Source organism: Phasianus colchicus, chromosome 2 (assembly GCF_987193195.1).
Source record: "Phasianus colchicus chromosome 2, bPhaCol1.hap1.1, whole genome shotgun sequence".
In the NCBI taxonomy this organism is placed as follows: Eukaryota; Metazoa; Chordata; class Aves; order Galliformes; family Phasianidae; genus Phasianus; species Phasianus colchicus.
The window spans coordinates 89,979,659-89,997,724 of NC_143437.1; the positions used below are offsets into that span (position 1 = coordinate 89,979,659).

The following is an 18,066-nucleotide window of genomic DNA, read 5'->3' on the forward strand; positions in this document are numbered from 1 at the left end:
AAGAATTATGACTGTATGCAAATAACGTTTCATTTGCTATATCAAAAAATAACAAGTTTAGCATTTCTAGTATGCAGATTAGCATCTATATTTTCATGTGAGGTTATGAAAATGCGAGTACATGTCGAATGTTTTCTTTGATAGGTGAGGAAAGGTTGCCTCCAGAAACTTGTATTGATTTAAAAAAATTATAGAATCATAGAATCACAAGGTTGGAAAGGACCTACAAGATCATCTAGTCTTACCATCCTATCACCGTTACTGCCACGGAGCTACTAAACCATATCTCGCAGCACCTCATCCAAATGCCTCCTTAACGCTGCCAGGAATGGCGACTCCACCACCTCCCTGAGCAGGCCATTCCAGTGCCTGACCTCTCTTTGAGAGAAAAAGTTTTTCCTTATACCTAATCTAAATCTCCCCTGACAATATTTGTGGCCATTTCCTCATTGTCTGTATTAGTTGTCTGGGTGACAACAAATAGGGTGCCAACCCCATCCTCATCCCAACCTCCTTTCAGGAAGTTGTAGAGGTATCCCCTGAGCATCCTCTTCTGCAAACTGAACAATCCCAGTTCCCTCAGCTGCTTTTCATAAGATTTGTGCTCCAGACCCATCACCCCTCATAGCGATATACTATAAAAATTGTAAATAAAAGGAGGAAAACACTGAGGTTTTCAGGACAGCAAAGTCACAACTTCACGTCTTCTTTAATATTCAGTCAGTATTGCAGTACTGAAGTTCAAGGCTTTCCGTATCACCAAATAGAAAATAACTTTCCAAAGTCATACTTCTATTTATCATAGATAAACACATTCAAAGAAACATACTGCACAAAGCTGTCACTGTCAGTTCACTAATTAAAAAGCATTAGGGGATCAATTTTCCATATTAACACTAATGAAAGCTTTTTACAGTCATTGAAGAAAGTGTTATCATGTGATAATAACATGCCCAGTAAGACTGTAAATCATTGCAAAGAAAGCCTATTCACACCTACAGTATGTGCATCATTACTCCGTAACACCTGAACACACTCAATGTGATGATAAAATACATTTCCAATATATGGAATAGAAAGAATTTGTATTTTTCTACAGTCTGCTTCAGAAAACAAATCTCCTTTTTAAAAAAATCACACCGAATGTTCCAAATCTTTGAAAACCAGAAATGAGTTACAGAATGTATGCTTCTGTTAGTATTCAATTTTTACAGAGCTCTATATTTCTGTATTGTCATAATATTCAAAGTTCTTTGGGGATTGATTTATCTTACTAGAAGGTATCATCCACTAAAAAAAGAAAAAAGAAAGAAAAAAAAGAAAACAAGCAATGAACAGTGCAAATTTATGAATGCAATGTTAAGAATTATGAGAGAGGCTAGAGCTCAACTTTGTTATTTCTCTTTGAAAAGATCAGAGGCCAGAATGAGTTTAAAGCACAGCAATGCATGTCGTCTTCCTTCAGTAATGCCTATGAATATATACATTCACATAAATCTCTCCACTGAGCTGTGAAGAAGAAAATAAATGTGAATACTTGTGTGAAAAATAAATTGCACACTCAGTATGTGAGTTTAAAACTTTTCACACTGCAATTTTAAAATGTTTGTAACCAGTTTTTTCAGCCTCAACAAGAAATGTACTTAGTTTGCAGAGCTGCTCTGTGAAATGGAAAAACTTTTCTTCCTATTTTTCCTCCCTGACTTCAGAGAAGCCAGAGCAACAGAAAGATGACAAAAATCTTCTTAGCTGAGACATTTTGTTTAATACCATTGATTATTGATTTTTGATTATTGATTATTCTACTTACCTAATAAAGTCAGTATACTTAATAGAATTAGTAAGATTTTCCTGTTGGGTCAGCCTCTACTCTTTTTTTTTTTTTTTTTTTTTTCCCTGTAAATGCAATGGAAGGTTTTTTTCACTTTATTTTTCAACTTTCTGCAGAAATGCACAATTCCTGGTGAGTAAATTGGTCAGCAGCCTCTCTAGCTTCATATTTTTGGGAGTTTTAGGCTGGATTTACACAATTTCGCCAAAACAGATCTTATTCTGTTATGTTTCACTTACTTTGCAGCTATGGCCTCTATTAAAAGCCTGTCTCATTCAGCTGGCATTCCTGAATTTAGATTATTTTTCATGTCAAAGCATAGAATTATACTCAAAATATTGCTGAACTATATTATGGATGGATGCACTTAACAGAGGGACACAGCACCACCCTATCTGACAGGCAAGAAGTTCCACTTACTTGCCTCCCCCAGACTACACTCTTAATTTCATCTTATTTTGCCAGTGTGAAGGCCTAGAAGGCTACGTTTTATTTGTATCTGTTGTGAGCTAGTCTCTTGATCAAGTTCATAACTATCTAGTGTTATCAGCAGAATTACTTATTTACAGAATTCTGAGCGGGCTCAAATTCATAAAGGAGCAGAAAGGATAGCAATGATTTGGATAATGTTCATGTTTCATAAACTGTAGGCATAAATCACTAAAGAGACAGATGTGTATTTGAGAATCTGAAACTTAGTTACACCTATGAAATGCAGGTACTGTTATTGGGTCCATGAATGCTTTGGATAAGATGTGCATAAAAGGAGCATATTATTATACAGGGCTGAAGATAACATGCCATGATTTTCCTTGAATATACATGATTATGTGTTCTGTAAATTCAAAGATAATCTATTTTTAAAATATATTCCACATAGAAAAGGATAAAAAATACAGTAGTTATTATATTTGTGAACAAGATAAACATTCATGGTGTAATTTTATATTCATTATAGTTTCTTCCACAACCCTTGTCTAGGCATTGAGTTTATAAGGATTCTTGACTTTATTTGAAAGACAGCCCTGTAATTCTTACTTCTATTCTTTCATGATCGGCTGTGGCAACTCTGATTACAATGTGTCACTTTCAAATGACATGTAACAGACTTTCTTGTCAAAGTTTATATCCAGAATCTTCAAATCTGTCAGAATTGCACAAAACGTAGAGTACAAGGACACTAATCTCAATAGCAGAAAAAAGGGATAGAAAAAAGTTAGTCATACTGGTAGTATGATAAATGCCTATGATAGCTTTTCTTTCCTTTTCGTCTGCTAGTAACAATGATATGAAGGTTGTATAGCTAGATGAATGCTTACTCATTGGAGAATGCAGTTAATGAACTGCATTTGCAATGTTAATATAATATGTCTGGTTCATAATGTACTGTAACACATGCATTATTTCATTGGATGATTTATGGTATCTCTATTATGCTGTGATGTGCTTCCTAGGGTAATAAACGAGATGGATTACATCGTGTTTCCTAGGACGTAGTTTTGTGCATCACAAATGTAATTGGCTTGTAAGACGTTATATTTCATTAAGCAATGACAATGATTTTAATGACAGGTGTCCCTTCACTCTTTAAGCAGTTCCTTTTCCTTTTTATATATATAGTTCTAAGTATCTCTTTTTTTTTTTTTTTTTTTTAATTACACAGAATCACAGAATTGCCAGGGTTGGAAGGGACCTCAAGGATCATGAATCTCCAACCCCCCTGCCACATGCAGGGCCACCACCATTCCACCTAATGCTAGACCAGACTGCCCAGGGCCCCATCCAATCTGGCTTTGAACACATCCAGGGACGGGGCATCCACAACCTCCCTGGGCAGCCTGTTCCAGTACCTCACCACTCTCTCCGTAAAGAATTTCCCCCTGACATCCAACCTATATCTCCCTTCCCTCAGCTTAAAACCATTTCCCCTTGTCCTGCTGTCACTCACCCTTTCAAAGAGTTGATTCCCCTCCTGTTTGTAGGCTCCCTTTAGGTACTGAAAGGCTGCAATGAGGTCACCCTGCAGCCTTCTTTTCTCCAGGCTGAACAAGCCCAGCTCCCTCAGCCTGTCCTCATCGAGGAGGTGCTCCAGTCCCCTGATCATCTTTGTGGCCCTCCTCTGGACCCTCTCCAACAGCTCCCTGTCTTTCTTGTACTGGGGCTCCAGACCTGGACGCAGTATTCCACATGGGGCCTCACAAGAGCAGAGTAGAGGGGAACAATCACCTCTCTGTCCCTGCTGGCCACCCCTCTTCTGATGGAGCCCAGGATCCCATTTGCCTTCCGAGCCGCAAGGGCTTAAAAACTTTCTTGTTATTTTTATTCTATGCATTTAATTTGTATTGTGTATGCTTAATTGCTAGATTTTAAGAATCAAAAACTATATTTTAAAAGTAAAAAAGTATTTTAATTAATCCTTTTTTTTGTTAGTTTTTGTTTGTTTGTTTTTGTTAGGTTGTTTGTCTTCATCGCTGTTTTTCATTCACTCATTCATGAACAATTCCTTGTCTAGATCAGTTTTCTAAGAAAATAAATATTGTCTCAGATTTTTTTGGGGAATGTGGGAAAAGGGAAACACATCAATCCAGTCTTTGTTAAATTATTTAGTTTTTTCAAGTTTTGTGAATATTAGTAGCTGATGTTGACTGGAGGATACATGCTGTAAGTGATAATATTGTGGTGAGAACTAAGGCCCACTTTTTTCCTGTTGAACAAATATGGCTTATTAGTCAGCTATATTCCAAACATATTGGAAATTTGCATAATGCTTTTCAAATTGCATAATACTTTTAGAGAGGGATGACAAGTTGGGAATGGGAAGGAGAAAGGAGGGCAAGGCAGGCCAAGTTGGTGTAAGGTCAGGCAAAGCAAGGCAAGGGCAAGGAGTTATGTTAGTGTCAGGGGCTTTTAGGAAAGCAAGATACCTTGATTTATCAACATAGAAGGCTGTGATAGAAAGCTGGATCAGATAGACTTCAGAAACAACTTGCATGCTAAATATATTTCTAATACCATGAAAATTTTTATGTATCTTCAGTCAATGTCTAAGTCATGATTTCCTGTATAAATAGACTGATAACTAAATAAACAATGTTCAGCACAGTTTTTGTTTGTTTGTTTGTTTGTTTGTTTGTTTGTTTCATTTTGATCACACCCAAAAGTACTGCAGGGTAATAGATACATACAGATAAAAATCAAGTAGCTGATCATTATGTTCTGTCATGATATTGTTACAACATAGCATATTTTAACAAAAAGATGTATCTTCTACAAATTCCTATTCAGAGATGTTGGGACTGCTAAATTTCTATTCTTTCATTTGTTCCATAATTTAGGTTTAGCTCATTTATTTATTTATTTTTAATTAGGATATTACAAACTGCTATGCTATATTGAAAATGGACAGTATCCTCCAATACCATTACTCGACATATAAGGACTATACAACTACAAACCAGTGTGAAGTAAATACTTAATCCCATCATTTTTAGTGACATGCACTTCTAGTTGAAATTTAGCCTATTTTTATACAATAAACATAAATATTTTAAGGAGCAATTTTTGAAAGTGTAACTAGTACCTCCCTTTAATAAGGCATGCATTTTCAGTAAGACAATAGCACAGTTTGTCTTCCACAACAATTATGAATTCTTTTACCAAACAAGCTTTTAATATAAATGGGAAAAAGAGAAGACAAAAAATTCACTATAAGCATTGTAAAATTTATGGTTTTATGCTTATAGTTAGAAACAAACTCTAATTTTTTTTTTCACACCTTTTCCTTGATGGTTTTAAAATAATATGTATATAAATATAAAAAATATGCAATATAACAGGAGAGTAATTAGATACCATTTAAGGATGGCTCACTGTATTGCATTCTTATAACGCATGTCATTTCAGAACCCTAGCCTCCAAATAGAATATTCAAATATTTATACTACATATATTCACATTTAACACATACACATATCCATATTTAAAGATCTATAAAAACCAGCCAACCTTCACTTTAGCTTCCTCAGTAGAAGAGATGGAATATGAGTTTAATAGCATTTCAGAGGTTAACATTCTCAGCTTTTGGTGAACCATGATATCACGTGAATGAGTTCCAGAATAAAGAATCCTCACAGAGAATTGCTCTTTCACTTTACTTCTTTTAGAAAATCTTTCATTCTGGGGAAGCAAGTGGAGTTGCTGCAAAGAAAGTCTCAGACTTCAGAAGCACCTAGCTATCTAATTTGTCCTAATGCATTTTATTCTTAGATTTATAAACTTCCATGAGCAGAGATTTCTGTTAAACATTCTTAAAAGTTTGTGGGCTCAGACCCCTGGGTGAAGTTTTCTATTCTTCCATGAAAGGCTGCCCCTATCATCAGCAGTTCCTATTCAGTTCCTACTGGTATATATATAATGTCATTTTTCTCTTCCTCTAACTTCTTTTTTATATTCAGCTCTGAGGTACACCATTTTTCCTTTTATTTAGAAGTATGGTTTGTTCAGAAAGGCTTGATAGGCACTAGTGAGAATATTTTTTTTAAAGTAAATCCTCTACTTACCTTTTCATTTATTTTCCTAGCTACATTATGTTCAGGAGAAAGGAAAATAAGATATAAAGGGGAAAACCTAAAAAATTTGAATTTTTTTTGCTCTGATTTTTTTTTTCCATGTACTCCCTATAGTTGAAACAATTTTTCCAGTAAAACACACACTTCATGAAATGATCTATTTAAGCTAGTTAAGCTAACATTTCAGTTAGAAATGTTGCTAAAAAGACAGTTCCTTATTGAAATAAAAGTGACTGACATGCTCAAATCTGAACAACAACAAAAAAATATATTGAATCCCAGCTTCTTTCTAATAAGCAAGATATTTGTACAGAAATTTACTCTCCTTACTCCAAGGGTGGTGATGCACTGGCACAGGCTGTCCGAAGAAGTTGTGAATGCCCCATCCCTGGAGATTCTCAGGGCCAAGATGGATGGGACCATGGGCAGTCTGATCAACTGGGTGACAACTCTGCCCATGGCAGGGGGTTGGAACTGGATGGTGTTTAATGTCCCTTCCACCATAAAGCCATTCAATGATTCTTTGATAAGTTAGATTGTTGTTAGGTGGGAAAAAAAAAAAAAAAAAAAAAAAAAAAAAAGAAAGGGAAGATAGCATTTAGCATTTTAGTCATTAAAAGGAGAAATAGATATTAACTGTGCCTCTTCATGTGTCATTCATGGCTAGTATAAACAGTAATAATAATACTGTTACTAATACTAATACTGCCCAAGTAATAATACTGGATTTTTTAGTAGCAGGGCCTTTTTGGCTCTTTTTTTTTTTTTTTTTTTTTTTTTTTCCCACTGTGGATAAAGTCCTAGTGAAATGTTCTTTGCTTGTAAAAAGATAAATAACAGGATTTATTTTCAAAGCTGATTTCTAAAGTTCAGATTCCTGCACTTTCTATAGTGAAAATTTGCTATCCTCATTTTCTCTGTTCTCTGTGAATGGTTTAGTATGTCTCAATAAAATCTAAAGATTCTACTTGACAACCAGGAAGCAGAGTAAGCTGGTTAAAAAGAAAGGCTCTCAACCTAGGATGTAACTTTGCTCTTCTTGGGAGGTTTAGTTGTTTTCTACGCAAACAGTAGATGATTTATTGCCCTGGAGATATATAGTTTTACAATTTACTCAAGGTGAGACACTCATGATTTCACTTGTGTCCTTAAGTGGGGTTCTTCTGTGCTGGGGCTCTTCTCTGAGCATTTCCTGTAAATGGACATGCATCTTGAAGTATGATAAAAGTAAGAGACAGTAACGGACATCTTCTAAAGGAAATGGCATGTGCAGTATCTTCTCTTGTTGCAACGGAAGGATTACATTGTTCCTGGAGAACTGTAGAAATAATTTAATATAAATAAATACACATATAAAACTGTTCCCCAGATGTTTAAAAGTTTCATTTTCTGGTTCTTAATCACATTAACAGTCACTTTAAAATCTGTGAAACAGTTTTTAAAATTAAGAGTCTGTGGAGTCAAAGAATCGTAGAATCTTTATATTCTGAGTCAGAAAGGACCACAAGAATTATTGAGTCCAACTCCTGGCTCCACACAGAACAACCCAAAATTCAAACCCTACATCCAAGAGCATTGTCCAGACTCTAACTGAACGCTGGCAGCTTGGGCCTGTGACCAGTCCCTTCTGGAGCCTGACCACCCTCTCAGTGCAGAGCACTTTCCTGATATCCAACCTGAATTTCTCTAGTCACTTCTCTCAACTCCATGCCCTTTCTTCGGGTCCTATTGATGGTCTCTAGAGAGCAGAGATCAGCACCTCTGTTCCCATTGTAAGGAAGCTATAAACCTCCATGAGGCTTCCCCTTATCTCTGGTCAGAACAAACTCAGTGACTTCTACTGCTCCTCACACTTCTTGCCGCCTAGACCCTTCACCATCTTCACAGCTCTCCTTTGGACACTCTCTAATTCTTCTATGTCCTTTTCATATACTAGAGGGATCGGTTTTTTATTGTCTGCAACTTTTGGACCCATTACTTAGCCAATGATTCTGAGAATGACTGCTTAGTTTTCGAATGACACAAAAGTAAAAGTCCAGTAAACATTAATATGTGTAGACACACATTTAAAGAGCTGAGGAAAATGAGGAATGTTCATTTGATATATGTAACTACAGAATGATGAATCCAAAGACAGCAAAATAAGTTGAAAGGTGAGTGACTGCTAAATGAAAAGACAAAAAGATACTACAGCACATTATAGCTTAGTAGTGATATTCAAAGAAAGTTGGCAGTGAAAAACACAAATTAGATCAGAGGATTGTAGAATATCTTAGGTTTGAAGGGACCTTTAAGACTGTCAAACTTCAAATCCCTATTGTGGACACGGCTTCTATCCACCAGATTAGCCTGCCAGGGCTCCATCCAGCCTGGCTCCAACACCTCTCGGGATCAAGAGAAACATTTTAAATAACATGTAGTAAAGGTTACAGTAAACTTACATCTAAGTTAAGAAATGCCATGGACACAGTTCTCCCAGTGTTTTTGGACAGAATAACCCAGTAGTTCAAGTGTTTAACTTCAGCTCTAGTAGACAGAAATAAGGAGAAGTAAGGGAGTAGGTTCAAGTCTGCTCAGGCAGAAGAGAATTCCAAAGTTCACTTACCCATGCAAGCACTGTAGAGAAGGTAAAATCTAGGGAGAATCCTTACACGTTTTTATTGTATAAGCAATAATTTAATCAAAACATAGCATTTATGACCATAACTAGAAACAGGTGCCTCTGTGTAACTGAAGTAGACATTCTGATGTGGAGAGAAATTTAATTCAAGACAGCGTTCAGGATTTTCCATTAGCTGAGGCAGATCCCATTATTTATTTATTTGCTTTTTCAGATCCTATTTTTAGTCAGTTTCTTCTCAGATATTATACAGATGTCTAGAGATTCAATATGGCATAAGCCTAGCTGGAAGCTATTAAATTAATTTTGGATAACTTTGCAGGGGTATATTTTAACTAAATTAATTTCCATGGAACTTCACTGATGAAGCAGTTTGCAGCTGTAGTTCTCTGAAAGTAGATATCCTAGAGGTCAACAGTTGAATGCTAAGGAATCAGAGAGACTAAAGGAACAAAGGAAAAGAAGAGATATTGCATATTTCATGTAATGTAAGACAAAATTACTTGTGCTCCAGACTTGGAGTACGTGTAGAGTTAAAAGTACTCCTCATCTTGTCCTTAGATCTTAGATCTGAGTACACACTCAGAATTTAATAGAATTGAATGAGCTGCTTGTACATGATTCCTAATATAATTCATAAAATCCTTACCAATGAAATTACAGGAGTTTTAATCTGTGTGTACACATTTAAATCAATTATTTTTCATAAGGAATATTTAATATTCATTCAATTTGAAACACTTTGTTTTTAAAATGCATTTCTTTTTGTATTATGACTCTTATGGAAGTTCCTTGAAAACTGTTATAGACATCCTTTACTTATATATCTGAGTAGTAATTTGTTGTCTGAAAATCAGACTGTATTTCCTGTTAATTTCAAACAATAATGCTGTGGTCGACCGGTTTCATTTTAGACATGCTCTTTTTTTCTTTTTTCTTTTTTTTTTTTTTTTTTTGTAGAATTATGGCAATTACTTTTGTACTTACCTCATAATCAGAATGTACTAAATGAGGGAGATACTCCTTTTTATCTTCTGCAAAGCGCATAAAATGTTTCACTCAAAGTCTCTAAGAAGAAACTGTTGTTTAAAACATAGTAGACATCTAAATGGTATGTTAACACACAAGTTAACAGGGACAGTCAATGTTTTAATTAAAGTGAAAAATTATGGATACATATTTAGGAATCTTGATTTTGTGACATCAAGATGAGCGTTTATATCTTGCTATGTTGGCAGCTACTCCATGACATCTCAAGATTTCCTTTGGCTATCTGATAAAATATTTTATTCACAATGCATACTAATTCATTTATTGCCCAAGTAGAAATTTGATCTATGTCTCTGAAAGTATCAAGTTTTCTTGTCTAGTCAATCATATACATTGCTTACATTAAGGACTCAGAGAAGATACCAGAAGAAAACTGAAGTCTTTAATTGAACATCTTTCACTGGATTTCAAGGGAAGAAGAAAGAAAAAAAAAAGTGTAAAAAGGTGTAGTGAAGAAATCCAAGACAGCATCTAAACCAAGAACGAAAAATGAGGAAACAATATAAAAACTGCAGTGCTATGTAATCTTTTAGGCTTCATTGAAGCCTAAACCTGTATTTCTGTGCACATGAATAGTCTTGTATTGCAATCCTGATTTGCTGTGCCATATGCATTCTTTTTCAAATGTCAGAGAATTTCCTCCCAGTCCACATGACAGTACAATAAGTCCAGGTCTGAATTCTTACTGTCATGCAACTGCAGCTGCAGACAACAGAGTTTGTTCTGATTTTCATCAATGTAGTATCTGATTCATCTCATCACCTGGCTAACACACTGTGACTCCATCCACATAGAGCTCAGAATAATGCATTGGTTATGTGTGTGCTTCTGTGCTACATTTTCTAAGTTTATGTAATATCACAAATATTTTTAAGTAATTCTTAAAATATTTTATACAGATTAAAATTTCTCTGCAATATCCAAAGGAATGAGTTAAAAGAGACAAGGATAATTAGGTACCAATTATAAAACAAATATGGAAAATCAAAGAAATGAGAGGCTACATTGTAGTAGCAAATGTAATAAAACTAGGACTACCACTCTCCAGCATTAAGGTCAAAAGATAAAAACCACATATCTGCACACTACTAAATTCTCCTGTGATCTGGAGCAAAGATGTATCCAAACTACATTTTAAGAGTGGTTCCTAACCAAAGCTACCTTGTAGTTCTTTGTCTGAGAGCTATTTAGACACCATCAAATCCAGGCCACCCTAATATATGTAAAAAGTTAAACAATCAGTTCTGATGCTATAGTGAATTTCTTCCCATGTTTAGTTTATTCGTACATGCGTAGCCATGACATAGTGTCATGGAGTTAACTAGATCAATCTATGCCCGTGACAGGGGGCAGTAGGCCCCTGCCCCCTACCCCCCACAGCCCCACAGAATGGGAAGGAAGGAAGGGAGGGAAAAAAAAAAAAAAAACAAACAGCGGCAACAATCTATGGAGGAAAACTTATTTTACTAACTATGATATTGGAATGCAAGATAACACAATATAATAAAATCTAGTTGAAATTGAGACTAACAGATCAAATAAGGTAGGAGAGAGAGAGTTCCTGAGACCGAGTCAAACCTGAAAAGCTTGGAACGGCTAGGAAAGCACCCTCCAGCACCCACTGCCAGGCAGTAAGAGATCGCCCCACCTGGAAGGGTCAGATCCCATGACTTCCGTAATGTACAGGGGATAGGTATCAAGAATTGGAGCATTAACACTTTAACTCCCAGTGCACTACATGATGTTTTGATGAGGAATACTGAAAACCAAAAAACGTAAAACCATGACACATAGTTAAGCAAAGGAATGCTTAAGATCAGGCTTTTCTGAGTCTTTCATTAGATATGTTTTCATATGAAAGGAAGAACAACCACTACTGATAATGGTAATATCTTCATTTACTTGCAGCAGAAAGAAATATTAAAAATTGAAAGAAGCAAAGCCAGAAGCTGCCACTCCAAGGAGAGCTGATCAACCAGTTTGGATTTGAGCAGTCACTCCTAAAACAGCTGACTCAACCACTTTGGAACCATTGAAAAGGGACCATCATCACCATGGTCACCGTTGTCGTAGTCGCTGTCTTCAACAAAACAACACTGCCCAATGACCCACCACTACTGAAGATCAATGGCTGAACTACGAACCACACTGGATCCACGGTGGTGACTATCTCTCTCTTGCTTCCTATAAAGACTCCTTGCTTCTTCTTTCCTATCTTTTCTACCGCCCTCCTTCCCTTCCCCATTACCCTAATTCATAGTAGCGTCTATCCTCCCCTTCCCCATCTTGCCAATTAAGATCTGTAATAAACTGGTTGGACCAACATTTGAACCATTGTTTCTTAATCTCACGCCGGGTATACAGATATTAAAAGAAACTCCTCTCCCTCCTATAAATTGGAGCAAGACACAGATATACAGTAAATACAGTGTTCCCTACATTTTTCATATAAGAGGTAGAAAAGCAAATGACAATTTGGTTATGGTAGTCCAACCACGCCTGAAGTAATAAACTAATTTTACTAAATGAAGCCTATCTATGCAAGTCTTTGTACTGTGCTCTGGCTGTACCTCTTTGTCATTTCTCTTGTATAAAAAGAATGGTTTTAAATCATCATTTTTATCTATCTCCTATGACATATCATCTTACACAAATAGTTCCAGCATATATGAGATGCTGACCTATAGTGTCATCTTTTCCTGTGCAATTTAACAGCAATTTTAGACTGTATCCCACTGTTGCAACAGACTTCCTTTGAAAATCCCTGTGACTCATGGTTATGATTCTATCAAACTGCAACTACTGCTTCAGCTGGTACAGACTTACTGAGACATTTTTGACCCAGAAATGACATCGTCATTTGAAAAGTGGGAAGAACCCACAAAAGAAAAACAGAAGAAATAAATCATTTTCCTCTTTGTTGTTGCTCTGAAGTCAGTGATGAGTAGCTTAAAATAGAGAGGAAAATAGTCTACATAACATCCACTGTTTTCTAACTTTTGAAAAATCTCTTAGGGCTAGCTGCCAGAGGTCTTTGATGAAGGAATAAGCAGGAATCCAAAAGATTGTAGCTTTTTGTTTGTTTGTTCTTTTTTTTTTTTTTTAAATAGTTTCTGAACGTTATTAAGATAACACACATTTAATTGTTTTAATCCTTACTCTGATACTATTATGGTGTTGGTACATATATTTTTAAGATGAGGAGCTCTGAACCTAACTTTTCTTATCCTGTTTTTCACAGAAACCCATCTGTTCTCATGCATTCTAGTATTTTGACAGCTCTTTCATTTATGAAATCAGATGATAAGAAGTTTCTGTTGCTGCCTAAGAGTTATATACCTTTTAAAATCCCACATAAACAGAGTAAATCTTGGTCTGTATCTCTGGTATTATGTTCCTAATTTTGCTTTGGGGCATTTCTTCTGAACAGACAGATGACATAACTACAGAGCTGTATTTCACAAACCCTTTGAATGAACTGCAATAGCTCTGAGTGAAACAACATATTGATCTAGCCACTGTGCTAGTGAGAGGGGTATACAATGGATTAGAAAATGAAGTGTTGGCAAAATATGTTTTATGTTTTTGACTGGTTATGGACTGGTTTCCTTGTCAATGGAATTGTGAATAATTACAATTTTTGCCCTTCACTCATATGTAGTATCAGGGAATGGGGAGGACTGGCTGCTCCTGAAGCGACAGGGAATTGAGCAGGGTACATCTGCTGGCAGGCTGAGCCAGGGGAGGGGAAAGACCCTGGGGCTAGTAAGGCTCGGATGAGAGCTCAAATTACCAGACTATGATGGTGCATTGGTGAGGAAGGGCAGAAACCAAACTAGGACAGCAGAATGGGGGGGATGGGAGATGCAGGGGGGTTCCTCATCAGGCATGATGATGGAAAACAGTGTAAGACACAACCCTGAGGGGGCTATGGAAATAACCTGAGGCTGAGCTGGAACTTGGGTCCACAGGTGGGTCCCACCAAGTTGAACGAGGTCTATAGCCAGACTGGACTACTGTGGGCAGCTGGAGATGTGTTGATGGAGAAGAGGATGAAGACTCTGTGGGCTGAAATGGGGTCCTGAGCCAGAAACACTGGGGAGATTCCTGGGGGCCCAAAACAATGTCCTGGTCCTTGGCCAGATTCAGGAGAGGTAGTTAAAAGGGTCCTGATATTTGAAATAATAGCCCTTGGAAATAAAAGTTGTTCTTAAAAGTAAACAGAGATCAATTAACTTGCAAAGTGTTTTAAGTGTTAAGTGGTATTTATTTGTTTTTCCTATTGGAATAGTTAACTTGAATATTTCTTTCAACTTGGAGTTCTTGGAGAGTTTTTACCCCCTTCCTTTTTCTCTTTCATTCCTGTCTCTTCCTTTTGCCCTTTTCTCTCCCTGATTTTAAAAGAAAATATCACAGAAATAATGTGTTCCTCAATACATATAAATGAACACCATTCCATTTGGTCTAAAGAAGTTTGGTTTAAGTATTATATTCATCAATCAATGAAGCATTTAGCTATGCATTTTGAGTTCTGACCTTAATTCTGCTACTAATTATTAATTTAGTGACCACACAGCAAATAATATCATTAATGCAGGATCAGTTACCCTTCAACTCTTTCACTTGCTCATTATTTTTTACCTAATGCTTTTATGCATCTAATAATTCTTCAAATTCAAGCAGTGGAGATGAAATCATACTTTTTTCCATACTGGCTGGCTTATATTGGATTCTAGCAAAGAAAAATATGAGACTCGTATGGAAATACAAATCTATGCTGTCAGTGATTTATAAAAAGAAGTGAAAATGTACCTGGCAATGTACCAGTGTCTGAAATATGGGGTACTTATCATATTAGCTAGTTAAATCCCAAGGATCTGTATTAAAAAAGAAGTATGCTTGTATACTACTCCATTCAACAAATAAATTGTATACAGGAGTGGGAAAGGAAACCTAATCAGTCTGTGCCTATTGCAACAAAACTTGAAAATTTGCTAGATTACAAGATTCATAGGAGAAAGTGCATATCCAAGATTGTTATTTCCCTAGTGAGAATCTATTTACATCCAAAGATAAACATACAGATCAGACTAGAGGATTTTAAATACATAGCTTAGACAGTGAAATACCACTGGTAGCATTTGCAAATTTCTTTCTATTTAGGATTCTGTCACACCAACCTCTCTTCTGTCTGCCCAGTTGTCTTGCTTTATGATGGATTTCTTTTGTGACCACATCTAAGAGATGTTAGATGGGTTCCTTGATTCATTTCCCAGTTTGTTAGGAGTTTGGAAACACTGTGGAGGAGTTACATGCAAATCATAATCAGTTTGGTAAAAAGGGGTGAAAAAAGGGCTCAAAAGAAATGCTATCATTGTGCAGGGAGTATCAGTAAGCCAGGATGACCTGTAAAAACCCAGTTGTGAAGTTTAACAGATCCAAGAACTGATATCAATTACCACCCACACCCACAACAACACAAAACTTAACACTATTGCAACCAAAAAAAAAAAAAAAAAAAAAAAAAAAAATTAATCAAGAGCTGTATTCAGTATTCTAGCATGATCAAATCTTCAGTATTTGTGTCACAAAACACAAATGGTTAAAATCAGCTATTAGCCTTTTCGTGTTTTGTCAAGGTCCCACAGGGATTTTCTGTAAAATAAAGCAAGACACCGACTTGCCCTTTCTGGGCTTTGTTAATATGGTTAAAAAATGAGGGAACAATCCAGCAAGTGTTGATTTCATATTCCTTTTTCGGGGTGTCTTTAGCCTTCCAAGGATTTGTTAAGGGATTCAGTTAAGGTTAGGGAAACTGGCCTCAGGTTAGCTGAGTCAATCGACACAGTCTGGCCAGGGAGATAAGAGGGTTTCCCTAGCTTATCAGCCACTGAATCATGACTCACAGGGATAACTGGCAAGAGTGGTGAGGCTTTTGAACAGAAGGTGTTAAATCAAGGATCTGGTTTCTCTTTGTTGTGAACATCTCTGTGTTGTATCCACTCTTCACCGCCCCCACCCCGCTCACTTAGGAGGGGCGAAAACATCAGTTTTCTATTGGCTTGGACAGCCATTCAGGTTCCTCGGGAGAGGCCCTAGGATTTTTCCTCAAGATTTTGAGCTTTTGTTTTGGCCACCAATTAACTAATTTCTCTAACCTGACAGTGGCTACTCCATTCATCAAATCTTGCGGAACACCCTTTAGCCAGCCCAGTGTCCAGAGACAATGACGTTTATGATCAATATTTCGCCTACCAGTTTTTACTGGCAATGAGACCCTTCCAGTCCCACTGAGCTTTGGGCTAGCTGGCCTGGGAGCAAGGCTGACCGCTGCAAGTCTTACTTCTCTTGGCTCAAATTTACTGGAGGAAGAAGAAACCACCGGCCATATTTTCTCCCATATTTAATTAACTCTTGGGCAACCTCCTCTTATGTCCATACTTTGAATCCTGATTGCAGATGGTTGGGGGTTACTGTTCCTTCCAACACTGCCCGGGCTCTCTCTCCCTGAGGCATTACCTGTATTTTTCCTTGCAGTTGTATACCTATAGGTTTTAACGACTCTGGAAGCCCCCTAATTAGAGGGGTCACCCTTTCAGGATCAACAGGCATCATCATAGGTGACTCATCGTGTGGCTGCAGCTTTCTATCATACATCATTTGGAGACAAGCAGCCTTTTGAACACTCTCTACTAACTGGTCAACTGTTCCAATAATAGCAACCCCTTTCTAAGGGGTTGAGACCACCTGCCCAATAGGCAACCCTCTGTGTTAAGGACCAGGGAGCACGATTGTTGCCAGTAGTTAAAAATACTCCTGGGCCCCAATAACCCTCTGCTTCCTTTTCTGTTAGCAGAATCTGGTCTCCACCAGTGAGGCTAACCCTCCATACATACTCTGTTTCTGATTCCTTTGGATGGCAGCTAAAATCTTTTTTCAATTTTGCTAGTTCAGTGGCTGAGAAGGGAATTTCCTTAACATTCATTTGAGGATCTAGATCCTCGCTGTTATCGAATGTATATTCAGTTTTTATCAAAGGACGCAAAGGGGCTATTGGGGTTTCTAATTTACCTAGCCTTTCCTCCATTCCTTGTAGTTCCTCCTGAGGCAAAGTTTTTTTCTTGAGGCAAACTATGGGTGACAGTGTTGCTAGCATGCTTAGACGTTAACAGTTTCTTAAAAGCCATTTGCAACAAAGCCGAATTACGTTTCCCTCTTTCTAATTGTTCCTCAAGGTTCACTACTTGATTCTGCAGAGTTTTTATCAATTCTTGTGTTACTTTAACTGATTCCTGCAGTGCTTGTATAGTTTGGGTTCCTGCCAAATGCTTTTCATCTCGGAACTCCATGGCAGCTTTTAAAGCAGCCCCAAGTACTGCACAAATAAATGTCTTTCCTTTTCCAGCTCGTGTACGAGCCTCATTTTGTAAAACACTAATATGGTCCGAAACACTGTGCAAGTTACACAAGTTCTGTCGTGCCCAATCCACACCTGATAAAGAGGGTCGAGCACCATGTTTTTCTAAAAGATCAGATAATACATCTTCACTTTTCATGGTGGCAGTGCTGTCACTCATTTTTCAATACGCTGAAAGATCTACACTAAGGGAGAAGGAGATATACGTATTCAAAAGCTCAGGTAACTCCTTACCTCCCCCCAGGGAGGTACACACAACACCTATTAAAGAAATGCAAATGCTCCAATCACTCTTCCCTTTCTCTGAGAGAAGCACAAAAAAGGGTTCAAATTTCACACTTAAATTACAAGATACTTAAATCACAAAATGCAGAGGTCTTCCCGAGGAGGCGCACACGTAATCAAAATTAATTCATACGTCCCCGAGTGGTATACACATAAAAAGTAAAGTTTCAGAATATGGAGCGATCTTCCTGGTGAAGGACTCACATTTAAGTTTTCAAAAATATCACCCCATGCAACTCCAGGAGGTACACACAAAGAAAAGTTTCAGACTATATCTGGAAGGACAGCACTCTCA

General features: G+C 37.1%; 1 pseudogene; it reads right to left on the reverse strand.

The window, feature by feature from the left end:
- Nucleotides 1-16,115: 16,115 nt before the first annotated feature.
- On the reverse strand, nt 16,116-17,717 carry LOC116240477 (uncharacterized; annotated as a pseudogene).
- Nucleotides 17,718-18,066: the final 349 nt, after the last annotated feature.